Source organism: Thunnus thynnus, chromosome 9 (assembly GCF_963924715.1).
Source record: "Thunnus thynnus chromosome 9, fThuThy2.1, whole genome shotgun sequence".
Lineage (NCBI taxonomy): Eukaryota > Metazoa > Chordata > Actinopteri > Scombriformes > Scombridae > Thunnus > Thunnus thynnus.
Genome location: NC_089525.1, coordinates 3,668,027 through 3,678,689, shown reverse-complemented (window position 1 = coordinate 3,678,689; position 10,663 = coordinate 3,668,027). Strand labels below are relative to the sequence as shown.

Sequence of the window (10,663 nt, the reverse complement as noted above, 5' to 3'; positions counted from 1 at the left end):
GTCTACTCAGTGTGAAGATTTACTGTAGTTTCATCTGTAGCATCTGATTGATCAGCTCTCTCTTTGCACTTGTGTACATTTTTTGCAGTGTTAATGTTTGACTTCCTGTTGCCTCATTAGAAGGTGTTTGGAAATGTCGGTGGTGGGCATGCCTGATTTTACAAGGTGATAAATTTATCAGCTGTTCAGTAAAGAGAATCATCTCTGAGGAAATATCCTGGTGTTTATGGTTCTGCTTTGCAGCTCAGAGCAGATCAGCATCGCACATTGGATTTGTTTCAGGGGTGAGGATGAAGGAGAGAAAAACGTGCAGGAGGGAGAGGGAGACAGTGTAACTCAAAATGACACATATGAACATTCAAAGGGCTCATTTACAGTCCTTTACTTTCAACAGTAAGCTTTAATATACTATACCCACCCTGATGGCTGTTCTGATCTCCTCTTTCATATTGCCTCAGTACCAACCTCTACCAAATGACAGTCATGTGGGGCACTAAAGATAAAACTTAAAGCTGCTATAATTGATAATATATATATATATATATATATATATATATATATATATATATATATATATATATGAAATATATATTAATCGAATGACTACATGTAATATGACAAGGGTCAATCCTAGTGATAAACAGAAAATTTTCACCTGACTTTGCAGTTCACACCAGCCCTAGGGGATGTTTTAGCATTTCCATGCTCAGTATTTTCATTTTCTGCCCTGCTGCTTTAATGTCTTCATTCAGTCACACCGCTCTCATTAACTTCATTTTCAGCAGCAGCAGGTAGCTGTTTTCACTTAAAAGAGTTCTGATAAACCTGCTGTACACCACCTGATCAGCACCAAACAGCAGAGAGCAGTCAGACAAAGTTAGCTACTAGCTGGTGAACATAATAGAGCATTTAGCAGCTGAAGAGCTTTTTCTCAGGAGCTGGTAGAACCCAAAACAGAGTCCCAACCTGTCAAAGCAGATAGCTGCCCACCTACAGCCGGGTTCTGCTTGAAATTTCTTCCCGTTAAAGGGGAGTTTTTCCTTACCACTGTTGTTAAGTGCTTGCTCATGGGGGAACTGTTGGGTCTCTGTAAATTAAAGAGTACAGTCTAGACCTGCTCTATGTGAAAAGTGCCCTGTAATAACTTCTGTTATTTGGCGCTATATAAATAAAACTGAATTGAATTGAATTGAAATATTGGACTTGCATTCAGATCCAGAATAAAAGTCTTTACACATCAAGAACATTGTGAATATACAACACAAAATAACAGAGGGGAATTTGACTCACCACATATAGTATGTTCACATCAAACACAATGCAATTATGCAAGCACAGGTTTGATTTTTCAAACCCATACATGTTGGCATCAAGCGATGATGACCTGGTGCTAATTCTGCTGAATAAAAAGAAAAAATAAAATTCTGGGTGCATCCTATTCTGAGAGGGAGGAGAGAACAATCTGGGTGCAGGAGTCAAAGCTCTACCACAGCCACTTTCAGACCCACTTCAGAATGTCCATGGGATAGTTTGAGGAGTTTAGCTGGGTGAGTGCCTAGCCTTGTACCTTTTACATACTAACAAACGCTTACAAACTCTGTCTCATCAAGGAGTTCCTGCATTTTTATTTAAATCCAGGACTGCCTCTCTTACCCCCTTTCCACCAATTGGAACCTAGTGCTGGTGCTGGGCTGGTGCTGGTTCTGGTTCGCAGTTGGTTCAACTAACGACCCCTCTAAAAGATGTCTTCCACAGGCTAGAGAGCCAAGTCATTACCTAACTGTACATGCCTCCAGTGTCCCAGCAACGCCAATGCCAACTTCAAGCACATCCCACTGCAACATAGTAGTACAAATTTCCAAACAGGTGTTATTTGGATAAACCAAATAGACCAGATACTGGGAATCTAAATGGTTCCTTTCTCGCCTGAAAAAATATTAAAACTTGATAAAGTGACATATTAACAGTCCTAGAGCAAAAATTACAGCAGCCTGGCTCAAAATCTCTGCCACTGCCCTTGGCAAGTTAACAATTTTTTATAGACTGGTTGTCAGAAGAGTGACCATGTGAGTGTGTGTGTGTGTGTGTGTGTGTGTGTGTGTGTGTGTGTGTGTGTGTGTGTGTACTCCCTGTCTGACTTTAACTGATGTGTTCAGTGCCCAATAGTGTGTTGTCATTCTGCCTTTGAGAGCATTTTTGGACAATTACAACATCCCAACTTGTCAATGTTAAGTCCTGAGAGAGAAACGGGCAGACAGGAAGAGGAGACAGAAACATGCAGTAAGTAGAGGAAGGAGAGGAGACAGACAGATATATGGATGGTCAAACTGAGAGAAGAGAAAATGTCCCAGACAGAAGGCCATTTAGTCAGACTACAGACCAAAGATCTATCATCAAAATAACATTTGAGTATTGTAGTGAGAATTGCTTGATCATTCAAAAAACACACAAAGAGTATTGTCAGGTTTTGAAACAATGTAATCAAATAATACAATCAGAAGTACAATGCATCATACTTCTGAGAGACAGAACACATACCAACTAGAGTTACCTTTTCTCTCTCTGGTGAGTTAGCACTCAGCCAGTTCTTAAATACTCTTGTACAGACTCAAAAATAAATGTAGGTCAATGAACAACCCTCAGATAGAAACAAGGGTCAAGAGTTCAACTAGTCGAGGAATAAGATTTCTTCCCAACCATATGTAGCTCCTAACACTACTATTTAGTATGGATTTTAATAATTTTGGACCAGAATCAGAGGATACCAGATTCAGACAGGAAGGAGGAAATGGCTATTTGCAACATTAAATGACCACACGAGACAAGAAGCTGTAAACTGGTACCGTGTATTATTTTTGAAAATAAACAAAATAAATTAAATAACTTTAAGTTCAGTAAATAGTTAAATTCCACAAAGATATCTCAGTTTCAATTCAGCAACAAATTATTTCTTCTGTCACTTTTTCTTTTGGTTTTGAACCACTGAGTTCTCTTCAGCTATTTTTCTGTTTTGACTGGGTGCACCCTTCTGTGGCAAGAGACTAGGTATGAATGGCACTAGCCAGTGTAATCACAAGGATCCAACTACGCCACCCTGGGGGTTTTACCCAGGGACAAATGTTACCTCAGACCAGTACCAATAACCCAGAAAGGTAATCAGGTTCGTTACACCAAGAAGCGAGAGACGTGGTTCCAACCATCAATTCTTTATTTTAACAATAGCAAAATTTAGTAAAAAAACAATTATTAAACGTACTGACCACACAGGTATTAAAAAGAGGGGCAGGGGAATTATTCAGGGCTGAGGCTTACCAGGGGAGGGGAGGTAGGAGAGGTATCCAGAAGAGAGTCACCCCGAATCACACGTGTACACACATCCACACACACACACACACACACACTGGTGAATGGTCAAACCCACGGATGCAGTTAAACACAGCACACAGGAAAAAGGAGGAACCATCACCTACAGTCACCAACCCCACCACCGTGGGCGCTCAGCTCCTGAAAAAAATAAAAAGGGATACAAAATCAATGAAGTGTTTGACCAAACAAACAAAACCACCATACAGTTGCCCTAATGTTGAAACACTTAACACTGGTTATCAACAGCTATAGGAGAGGGCCTCCTGCCGGTGGTGTAACAAAACAAGAAAAAAAAAAGAAAAGAATAAACCAAAATTAAACTAAATAAACACATAAACAATACTGAACAATACTCATTACAGGGCATAAAAAAACCCTGTACTTGCACAACTAACTAGAAAAAGATAAACAAATAAACAAAATAAACTAGAAAAATAATATTATTAATATGAAACCATTACATAAGCCATAAAGTTGGGACAAATGAATGAACTAAACTAAGCAGAACTGAGAATAACCAAACCACAAAATAAACTATGAAAAGAATATTATTAATATGAAATCATTATGTAAGCTATAAAGTAGAGACAAATAAATGAACTAAACTAAGCAAAACTGAGGATAAGCAAACCATGAAGACAAAAAAGAAAAAACCCCGCTCACAACGCACACGCACTCTCACACTTACACCATTAAAACAACTCAGCTAAAAAGAGGACTTTTTTTCTTAAAGGTATAATATGTAATTATTCCACATTAAAATGTCTAAAAACAACTAGACCTATGTTACATATTTTGTTGAGTTGTGTACTTAGATTATCTCAAATGTTTCCAACAATTTTCAAACCCAGAAAATCTGTAATTTAATCAAAGTAACGGACCGTTTCATTTAGTTGCCTGTCAATGGCGTCATATCTCCTCTACCAAAGAGTAAACAAGCACAAGATGCATACGGCAGCGCTGTGTTTGTCCGCTACAATGGCGTCTACCAAAGAGTAACTTACACACATACAAGATAATACATTGGCGTTGTGGTTGTTCCACAGAAATTGTTATAAATTGACTTTTGTTCGGCTTTAAGCCACATTTTCATGATAATTTTAGGTCGCTTTTAACTATATCTTTCAGCCGGAAGAAGGATTTCATCATTGGAGGTCTGGATCTTAAGTTATCAGAGAAATAAACTGGGCAAACATTAAGAGGGGCTAATAGCCCCTCCAGGAAGTCCGGTGGTCACCAAACATTGTCAGAGAAATATTGATTTTTCAGGTGAAACAGCTTTAATTAGTATTTAACGATTAACAATTTTAATCTGCATATACATTTGTTTTTGGAGAGGAGACCTCTGCGGATAATTCGGCTCCCAGGAGAAACTGGCGGAACGTCTGGATCTAAAGTTATAAGAGAAATAAACCGAACAAGTGTTAGCAGCAGCTCAGCTAACAGCCTGTACCGGACGTCCGGTGGTCACCGTACATCGTCAGAGAAACACTGTTTTTTTAGGTGAAACAGCTTTATTTAGTGTTTTTACCTGTAATCTCCGAGTCCATGTGTTCTGGAGAGGAGGAGACCTCTGCGGGTAATTCGGCTCCCAGTAAAAACATCCCAAATGATTAACATTGGAGTAATCGTATCCGGAGAAGCTGGTTATTTAACAACGAAGACAACAACTCCCATGATCCCTTGCTACTTCACACCGTCATCACACTCCGTCTTTTGTTATTGTTTTGATTGAGAGACCTCTAGCTGCTGAAATTACATATTGTGCGTTTAACCTGGTATTTTTTAAAATTAAAACAATATTACATGAATTACACACCAACAGTGTGAACTTTACACTCTATATTTTTATGTCTTCTGTTCTTTTTAAATCAGATTCACTATACCAATGAAATACAATACCCGACAAAACATAATTTAGTATGTTGCTTCAGTATTAAACAGCCTAGCATCGTGTGGCGCAACATTTAATTGTTTACTTTTACTACGACTCACCAATCCGGGAGTTCCTCTGTGTCACTCGGCAGGTTTCAATGAGCAGCCTCTCACACACACACACCTCTACGAGCTTACAACAAAGTACAGGCTGTTACCGTTCTGTTTTGACAACATTATATGGTGTTTTTACTGTTTTATCTGAGTTATATCTTTACCGGTCAGCGGCAGATTAAACAGTTCAGTAGCTTTACCAGCCACCGAAAACATTGAACAATTAAATACTCTACATGTCACATCTTTATATTTTTTCCAGTTGAGTTGTCAAACAGTTTTACTTTAGTTGAGCTCTACAACAGTCGGCTAATTGCACGGTTCAGCACTAAATGCTAATTTTTGTTAGCTCTAGGCTCATTCACTTGAGCTAGCCAGCTTAGCCTAGCATCATGTGGCGCAACATTTAATTGTTTACTTTTACTACTACTCACCAATTCATGAGTTCCTCTGTGTCACTCGGCAGGTTTCAATGAGCAGCCTCTCTCACACACACCTCTACGAGCTTACAACAAAGTACATGCTGTTACCGTTCTGTTTTGACAACATTATATGGCGTTTTTACTGTTTTATCTGAGTTATATCTTTACCGTTCAGCTGCAGGTCTTCTCTCAACAGTGTCACCCAGCGTCTGACAAGCGCACGCTGTGTAGCTTACCTACGGTGCTGCGGACCTGCCCTCTGATTGGCTGAGGCACTTCTGTGTTGTTAACTCTTTGTGACCCGGGTTACACATATGTCAGAATTACAGCACACAGGTGTGGACCAAAGCAGCACCACAAAAAGACATTGCTATCACATTCAATTAAAGAACAAACAGCACTATCCTCCAGGGGCTTGTCAAATCAACACATTAAAGAGACATAGAAATCTACTATGATTTGTCCTATAACTGGCTCAGACAAAAGTACGACATCATAAACTAACTTACATACATTCAACTGTCTCATTTTACACAGCAAGGAGCTAAATTTATAATAGACACAACATGAAGGTATTTGGAACAGATGGTCAAATCGTTAAACTCAAGGCTTCAAAACGGCAGTTCACAAACGAATGGGTGACGTCACAGTGACTACGTCTATATGTTTTTATAGTCTATGGTTCTTTCAGATAAGTATGACTTAAGCCAAGAGAGGGCTGGGCCAGAGAAACCAAAAGTACACAGTATACAGTGATCAATGTTAGGATCAAAGGCTGCACTGAGATCCAGTAGTAGAAGAGGTAGAATCTGAATCCATAGCAAGTAGAAGATCATTTACCACTCTGGTTAGAGCAGTTTCAGTGGAGTGACAGGCCCTGAAAGCAAACTGAAAAGGTTCATATAGATCATTTCCTTTTATATGAGTCAAAAGTTGTTGAGTCACAACTCTCTCGAATACTTTAGAAAAGAATAGAATATTAGAAACTGGTCAATAGTTATTAAGAGACCCTGGATCGAGATGCGGTTTCTTAAGTAGAGGTATAACCACAGCTGTCTTAAAACTTCTGACATTGCCAGTAGTAAGTGATAAATTAGCAATATCTAGCATTGTAGGTCCCAGAAAAGGCCAGAGGTCTTTAGGAAGTTTTGCTGGTTAAGGTCAAGTAGGCAAGTAGTTGGTTTAGAAGCTGACATGAGCTTAGTCAAAGTCTCAAGAGAGATAGTCTCAAAAACTGTAATAACAGGGACTATCTGTGACACTTTGTATAAATATGAATTTGGTAAGACAGGATCTACAGGAGTAGCTGGAGTTGATGAACTTATTTTGTTTCTAATCTCATCATCCTTACTGCAGAATAAGGCTAGAAGCTCATGAGTTATGATAGGTGAGCAGCTAATAGATGGCTGCTTTTTAGTAAGTTTAGCTACAGTGTTGAAGAGAAATCTAGGATTATGTTTATTAATATTGATTAAGCAAGAGAAATACGCTGCTTTTGCAGCAGATAAAGCACGCTTGTATTTCAATAAACAATCATGCCAAGATAGGTAAAAACTTCCAATTTTGATTTTCGCCATTTATGTTCCAGTCTCCTACAGGCCTGCTTAAGAGCACATGTCTCTTCATTAAACCAGGGTATAGACCTCTTTAGTCGCCTAGTTCTGGTAGTAAGAGGCGCAAGTGAATCCAGGAGACTAGAGATGGCCACATTTAAGTCACTAGTGAAATTTTCAAAAGAGCCTGTCTCTGCAGTGAAAGGAGCCGAGACTTCAGGTACCTGCTGACCAAATGCAGCTATGGTAGGCAGACCAATATGACAAGTGGTAAATACATCTGTTCCTGCATTAACAGGACAGGCAAATGATGCTTCAAATTTAATGAGAAAATGATCTGACACAGCAGATGTGGCTGTTAAGACAGTCAGATCAGAAACAGCTATCCCTTTAGGTAAAACCAAATCAAGGGTGTTACCATTGCAATAAGAGAAGCTCATGTGATTGGTTATTACTGAAGCTCTCCCTGACTCCATCTGCTGATTCTGTATTACTCCCACTAATAATGAATTCAGTCTCTCCTCCACCTTGTGTACCACTGCTGATGATCAAGAAAATTGCAGAAATGTGTTGGTCACACCCACATGTGCCATGTGCCAGGAATTAATACTTGGATCTGCGCCTATGCCCTATTTCAGGAAAATAGGGCCCTGTGTGTTCTATATTTTACCTTTGGGGACAATAAAGTTCAAATTGAAGTTGACAGTATAATAGTAGAGTGTTATAAGAAAATGCAATATCGGAGTTATTTCTTTCTGATATAACCCTAAATGGCTGCTTCCCATGTAAAAATATGCATGGACAAGCTTTTTGCTTTATTGTTCATATTTTCAAACTGTACGTATCAAGAGAAAAGCCTTTGAGAATGAGGACAAACATGTTTCCTGAACATAAATCTCTCTTGTGTGTTAAATTGCACAAATCTAATGAAGACCTTGACAGAGCTGCTAACATAAGCCTAAACTCTGATAGCATTTAAAACCTACAGAGTAAGTGTGTTGTGAATGGGGATTCTTGTAATTGTAACCTGAAACCCCACAAAATGTAGTTAGGTAAAGATGTGCTGCTTGGCCTTGGAGGTAATGGTAGGTTTAACAATCCAAATTTATTAGATACCAAGTATCACTTCCTCATGTACACAGCTTCAGCATGTGGATTAAACCACATGTTTCTGGGCAGAATTATAATAAAATAAGACACACTGTTTAGTTTTTAGCCTTCAAAATAAAAGCACAAGTTCAAAAGTGTGTGTATGTAGGTCCAAACCAGTTTGCTTGTATTTAATTATCACACCCAGTAAATGACATGTAATGTCACAATAACAAGAAGACTGCAGTACAACTAGATTTCTGCTGTGTCAGTATACCCACAAATAACATATATAAAGTCAGCAACAGATGTCCCAGCAGACTAGTACAAATTGCAATGTGTTTCAGTGGATATCAATAAAGCACTGCATTTTGACAGCAGAGAATAGAATAGGGGGAACTACTGAGAAGAGTGACAGTAAAAGAGAAAATGATACTGCAATAAATAGAGATTAAAAAAGTGAGAAAACAAGGAAAATTAAAAGTAAAGAATAAGCTTTTCTCTAATTTTCAATATTTTTTTTATAAAGAGTAATGAGACAGGCAAGACACAGAAAACAGAATGAAATGGCAAAAATTACTTTTTCTCCAAATCAACCATTTACAGGGGAGAAAAAACAAACAGGTAATTACATTGTGTGTGCGAGAGAGAGAGAAAGAGAGAGAGACAGAGAGATAGAGAGAACTAAAGCACAGCAAGTCCCTGAGCTGCACTAATTGTTGCCTCAACAACACAGTCGCACTCATGCACGCATGCACACACACACACACACACACAGACTCAGACTGACCTGGTTTGATGTCTGAAAGCATAGACAGAGTGGGCAGTGGGCAGTTTCCGCCACAAACTGAATCTGCACAATGTGTCACATTAGAGAGACAAACACAGGATCAAAAGGTCGCTGGTTCAAATCTCCAAAACACAAACTACCTTTGGTGTTTTGTTTTGGTGTTCCAGTAAGTTTGTTCTCACTTGCAAGTTCAAAGTGCCCAAGGAGTGATGTTGCTCTTTGTCTGTTCAAGCATGACTTATTCACTCTGCATGACTGCACTGAGAGAATGAGTTGAAGGTTGGTAGACAGTCAGACATGCAAAAAGGTAATTGATAGTCAGTTGCTTCGCTTAAATTGACCATAACATCTACTTAGTATTTGATATTCAAGTATTCTCCTTATGAACTGGTAAATATGAACACCAAATCCAGGATAAGATCAATTTTTCTACGCATTAATGTTTCAGAGACTGCCAAGACTTTTGATATCATGTTGCCAGCAGTATTTTAATCTAGATTGTGACAATAATAGTGACTAATTCTTTCCCAAAGGCATAAACATTTGTTTTGTCATGTCTGCTGTTTTCTGTAAGGCTGTATATGCACCGCCTGGTAAAAGTGACCCAAATCACGTTCTTTTAATGCAATTGTATTAATACATGTCGGACATTTGTATGTCAAGGCAAGGCAAGTTCATTTGTATAGCACATTTCAACAACAGGGCAATTCAAAGTGCTTTACATACAGCATAAAAGACATCACGACAGAATATAAAAGCAACACAAGGCAATGTAAAGAGACATTTAAATACAATTAAAAAGTGTTAAATTTGGAAATAAAAAAGAAGCTAAAATAGAATAAGACAGATAAAGCAGGATAAAAGTTACAGTGCAGTGTTATTAACCCTCAAATTTGGTTTAATAAAAGAGATTGTCAGTGTCAGTAGCCCCTGAACTTCTATCCACCAGGGCCTGCAATGAATTTGCCTTATTCTTTACTGACAAAATTCAGAAAATTAGACAAGCAGTCACTGCCTCCATAACAGGTACAGGATATTTGTTGTCCCTGTGTCCACTTCAAATCAGTTCAAGTAGTATGACACAATTTTATCTGATCAACCATAAAAACCTGGAGGACATTATACAACATCTGAACTCCTCCTCCAGCTGCCTTTATATTCTGCCTACAGGATATTTCCAAACTGTTTCAAATTGCATGGCCTCAGATCCTCTACAGATTGTCCACACGTGTCTTCTCTCAGGTGTCTTCCCACAGGCCCTGAAAACTACCGTCATCAAGCCACTCTTAAAAATCTAGACACATCACTAATGAGCAACTATAGGCCCATATCAAACCTCCTGTTTTTAAGTAAAGTCATTGAAAAAGCTGTTTTTCAACATCTGAACAGCTTTGTGGCACTAAACAACCATTTTGATGTCTTCCAGTCAGGATTTCAACCACACCACAGCACTG

General features: G+C 38.6%; 1 long non-coding RNA gene across 2 annotated transcripts; it reads right to left on the bottom strand.

The window, feature by feature from the left end:
* Positions 1 to 3,190: 3,190 nt before the first annotated feature.
* Positions 3,191 to 5,999, bottom strand: LOC137188721 (uncharacterized). Of its 2 annotated transcripts, XR_010929485.1 has the most exons (3): positions 5,946 to 5,999; positions 5,790 to 5,860; positions 3,191 to 3,504 (listed from the first exon to the last, which is right to left on the bottom strand). It is a non-coding gene; the product is annotated as an uncharacterized lncRNA (long non-coding RNA). The 2 variants fall into 2 exon arrangements; XR_010929484.1 differs by having other exon boundaries at positions 5,790 to 5,985.
* Positions 6,000 to 10,663: the final 4,664 nt, after the last annotated feature.